The sequence below is a fragment of a genome, unplaced genomic scaffold (genome assembly GCF_019419815.1).
Source record: "Pyrus x bretschneideri cultivar Hongxiangsu unplaced genomic scaffold, Pyrus_bretschneideri_v1 Contig5, whole genome shotgun sequence".
NCBI lineage: Eukaryota > Viridiplantae > Streptophyta > Magnoliopsida > Rosales > Rosaceae > Pyrus > Pyrus x bretschneideri.
Genome location: NW_025999787.1, coordinates 11453131 through 11458738, shown reverse-complemented (window position 1 = coordinate 11458738; position 5608 = coordinate 11453131).

Sequence of the window (5608 nt, the reverse complement as noted above, 5' to 3'; positions counted from 1 at the left end):
ACGCCACTCACTAAATGAGATAATGCTTGATTGTTATTATTGTTGTTGTTTTTAGTTTTTCGCAAGTTCAGTGACTATTTTACATGCACGTTCGACACATAATCAATACATCAATTAGTTTGAAGTAAGTTGTGGATTATTTTAGTGGTTAGGGTCTTTCTCTTCCATCCACGTCTCAATTTCAAACTCTCTCCCTTCCTTTATTCTAGAATATAACTTGTAATAAATAAAATAAAATAAAAGTTTAAAGCCTAGGGAAGTTTACTTCACAAGATCTTCAAAAGGCCTTCCAATGAATTATTCAATTGACTATATTTTGCTCCTTTTTGTTTTAAACAATTGAGCACCACATATATTTGAGCAATTGACTATATTTTTGTAAAGTGTGTACTTGGTACATTGGCTGGCCTAAATACACAACTAATCCCATATGTCACTACTTTTTGCAACATTTCAGCATATTTGGGCGGTATTTGCATGGGAATCTTGCCACACAAGATCTTTGGAGTTGAAGGAATAACAACTGCAAATATATTACCTAGGAACACAAGAATTACAATAGTATTAATTCCTTGCAGATAGTCGATACGCATTCAAATTAATTTAGACTACTTAACTTAGAAATATGTCACCACTTTTAGCATCTATTTGATTTTTATTATTATTTAAAGTCTTATAACCAACAAGGCGACGACACTCAAAATTTGCTAATCTTTAAATTTATTGAATGATGATGTAATGAAGCTCCCATATCTTTCACGATCGAGAGTGGTGTTAAAGAAACCATAATATTTAAGATAGTTATTGCTCCACTATATTCAGGAGCAATAAATACTAAGAAAATTCTTTCAAAAGTGAGACTTCATAGACTTCTTGCCACCTCATACTTTTGACAAAATATTTTATGATATTGGCACAAGAATTGACGTTAAACTGTGAGATAACAAAGAGTTTATGAGAAGTCCTACTTTTGAGAGAGTCCCCTTAGCATTTCTTATCTGGAGATTATGTTAAACAACTATTTGGTTCTAAGGGCTCTTACCTCTAATTAATTCAGCTCCAAAACCTTTTATAAATTCATCACATTCACCATCACCACTCTACAAGGGTATGAAAGCCATAATCTTAACTACCATGGCCTCATAATAGCTTCTTAAATAGACAAGGTGATGCAATTATATATGTAATTCAAAATATAATTAAAAAGTTCCAATTTGGTAATGCAACGCTATAACTTTGATAATATCTCTGTGTGGGCTTCAATGCTACGTAGCATTTAGTGTTACTAGTGTTTTAGCAATTGTATTTGATTTCCACAATCGTTAAATCTTTTATTTTCAATTTAAACTGTTCATTTATTGTACTACGCAATGCTACTTAATTATCATTAAAAAAAATTGGTATGTCTTCTTTAGAGGTTACACAGTCACAATCACAAAGAACCCCTCAGAAAATGTGGATGAATTCTGTGCATGACATAATGTTGCAGGTCATGCATGACATAATTTTTTATTTATTCAGACTGGTGTTACATTTTTGCGAATGAGGATCCTCTTTGTGAGGTTCCTAGAAATCTTCAAATTGTGTCCGTTTATCGTATATCATATGGTCAGTTTTTATAAGATCCCACATCGTCCAGGGGAGTGATCCTTATATGTATATTCTCACCTCTACCTAGCACTAGGCCTTTTGGGAGCTCACTAGCTTCGGGTTACATCGGAACTCCGAAGTTATGCGAGTTCGTGCGAGAGCAATCCCAATATGGGTGACCCACTGGGAAGTTCTAGTGTGAGTTCCCAGAAACAAAACCGTGAGGGCGTGGTCGGGCCCAAAGCAGACAATATCGTGCTACGGTGGTGGAGCGGGTCCGGGATGTGGTGGACCCCGGGCGGGGATGTGACAGTTTTCGTCAAGTAATATTTGTATTTAATATTAAATAAAAGAATTTAAAATGATTTCTGACCGTTCGATGTACAATGAACATATACAATTTGAAGATCTTCGGAATCCTCGATATAATTTGAGGATCTTTGAAATCCTCACAAAGAGGATCTGGAGAGGATCCTCATTCCATTTTTGCTTTCAGTATTTTTTGAAGTCAATAAGTTACAAATAATGTTAATAAGTGAGTATCATTAAAGAAATGTAATAGGTGATGAATTAGCAACTATGAGGTTTTCTTTGGAACTGCTTTTAAAATGATTAAAAACGTTTTGATAAAAATGTTTTGGAATCAATTCTTAGTAAAAATACAAGTGATCGAATCTTGAAAAAACACTTGAAGTGTTTTCTACAGTAAACATATACAGGTGCTTCTTGCAGAAAACACTTCAAGTTTTTTTTAAACAAAAATATGTTCTCTAAAAGCACTTTTAATCCTTTTAAAAGCACTTTTAAACAAATAGTGATTCTTTAATGAGCGATTTATAGAACTTCATACTTATGATCGGAAACATTTAATATTATAAATCACTTTGTAAATATCATTTATTGTAAAAGATCAATAAAATATGAGATCGCTTAGTCTTTGAATTGTATAAAATCAGATGGTAGAATTCGACAAAAACATTACGAACTGTCTATCTATTCACTACAATTGATTAACTAAATGACCTTAGTTTTAATTAATTGTTTGACAAAAACGATCTTTACATAATGATTTATAATATGAAATGATTTCGATCATAAACACAAAAATATGTAATTCAATCAGCGAACGGTTTGAGGAAAAACCTATCCTAACCTTGAGGAGCCAAGCATTACTGGAACCAGAAATGTCTCGGCGCATGTACCAAAAGGAAATTCTTGTTTACTCAATTTTGTTGTTGCTTTGATTTGTGGACAGGGAGGGGAAGAACAATTAGATGGGCCAACCGTTGTAAACACATATCAAGGTGAGCTTACTCCTTGGGTTGCTTAAGAGAGGTTTTAGAAACTTTGTTCTGTCACGCAATTTTTCATCAATATTACGTAGTAATGAGTAATACAAAAAATGAATGACTAAGATTGAAAGTAGAAGATCTAATAGTTATGAAAATAAAATCTAACAACTAAAACACTCGTAAGGTATGTAGCAAATCACATATTTCTTATAGATTCCTCAACAATTTGAGATGGAATTGTAATGCCAACAAGAAGCACTTACAACATGGGAAGCTTTTACAATCTATTCAAACTATTTAGGGCCTTGAGCTTTCATTCTGCAGCAAGTTCCTCCAACTTCATGTTTTCTGGTAAGACTAGTATACTAACTTATCAAATTCGATCTACGCAAGAAACTCAACGGTGACAAGAGAAAAACAAGAAACATGAGGATTATGTGGTCTGTTGTTAGCCCCTATGATTCAACTTCGTGTCACATACACTCGGACGTTTCTATTAACCATAAGTAGCCATCGACACAGAGAATGCATAATGTATCTACCGGAGTTTAAGATTTTAGGCATTATATACAGGTAATGACAAAATCGAATGTTCTGCACTGGCTATATTCAAATTGAATCCTACAAATTACATGCATTGTTTACCATACGCAGAAATTAAAATTTTAACTACAAAGATGTAAACAAGTTCACAACATTACCAATTTACCACTTTATGTGGTTGGAAAATGCCGATTTGTTACTTTTCACCCTGCTTCACCATCTGCACAACTCTGAAACACAGATACAATGATGAAGAGGAGAATAGTGATTCGTAAAGGCAGTTGTGCTTATAGCATGCTGTCTGATCTTGCAGGCAGCCTCCTAAAGAAGTTGAGTGGCACTGAAGGAAGTTTGTGGCGGAATTTGGGATGCCTTAACATGTAAATGCCTGCTAGAAGGGCCACAACTTGGAATGGAGTAACGTAGAGAACAATGGCGGCAATCAAACAGAAAGTTACGAACAGGGTGGTGTCTCTAGGGTCTCTCCAACTCAGAAGAGACTGAAACCTTTCACCTTGAGTTGCCAGATCACCGATAACAGTCTGAACCCTCCCTACTATGCTTCTTAGTCGATCATATCTCATGCTCACTATATCTGACTGACCGAGAAGTTGGGAACGTGTCAAACTCTTCATCTAGTTCGTCAGGATGAGCAGCGTCAGCATGAGATAGCCGGATGTCCACGTGAGGAGGGTGCCTTGGCCTCCACCGAAAATTCCAAATTGCAATCAAGAATAGGTAGATGACAAAATAAAAGGTAAAGTGAATAGTTCAAGGATTGACTTTTTAGTGTAAAAATGTGGTTTTTCGTTAAAATGAACAGTACTAGAAGCTTTTCGTTAAAGTTCCCTTAATTTTTATCTTTATTAAAATATTCAGGCTATAGGAGCTATTAATTGGACTTGGATCCTTTCCAGAGCTCAAGGAGAGAATCCTTGTCACATCCCGGCTCGGGGCGAATTACTTCTCGACCCAACTCTACCGCCGTAGCACGATATTGTCCGTTTTGGGCTTACCATTCCCTCACGGTTTTGTTTTTGGGAACTCACGAGCAACTTCCCAGTGGGTCACCCATCATGGGATTGCTCTAGCCCCATTCTCGCTTAACTTCGGAGTTCCCATGGAACCCGAAGCCAGTGAGCTCCCAAAAGGCCTCGTGCTAGGTAGGGATGAGAATATACATATAAGGATCACTCCCCTGGGCGATGTGGGATGTCACAATGCACCCCCCTTAGGGGCCCTACATTCTCGTCGGCACACCACGGCTAGGGTTAGGCTCTGATAATCCTCCTGACCAAAGGAATTAGGTCGTTAGTTGAAAATCCAATAGCTACAAATCGGGGGTTCAACGGCCCAAGTCCTTTGGTCAGGAGGATCCTCTTCTTGGGCTCAGGAGAGGATCCAAGTCTCTATTAATTGCATTATACGGAGACCAACTGATGGGAAGTTATTTGGGTTCAATACGGATTATGTACTGGTTTGTTATTGAGGTACTTTTTATATAAAAAAGGGTATAAAAAAAAGGCTGAGCTCAAAAAGGTGTTTGGTAAACACTTAAAACCAGCTTATTTTCATAGTTTTGAGTGAAAAAAAGATGAAAATGTGAAGCAGCAAAAATGAGCTTATTTTCACAGCACAACAAAATCAAATTTTTTTTCAAAATACAGCAATACCAAACCGTAGGGGCTATCTCAGCTATTGAAGACGGACTGAAAGGTTACTATTATGTTGTACTAGCTAAGTTTTTTCTTCTTTCTTTTTTTCTGGCAAGAATCTTCTTTTTTTTTTTAATGTGTTCTGGCTTCCCACTTTTACTTTACAGGTTCACATAATAATGGCAGTTTAACTGTTTCACCTTTAGCTGGTAGGCTGTTTGTTGTTATTGGGGCTGGAGGTGCTGGGAAGGCACTTGCTTATGGTGCAAAACATAAGGGCGCAAGGATTGTAATTGCTAATCGCACTTATGGTTGGTTTCACTTTCTTTTGTTCCGTCTTTTATTAGCTCATAAGCTATCTGCTTTCTTGATCTATTTTGTCATGGCATTTCTTTGACGGTTAAAACACCCGTAACCTATGTAGCAAGTTTACATATTTCTTATAGATTCCTCAACAATTTGAGATGGAACAGTAATGTCACGAAGAACACCAATTATAACATGGGAAGCTTTTACAATGTGTTCAAA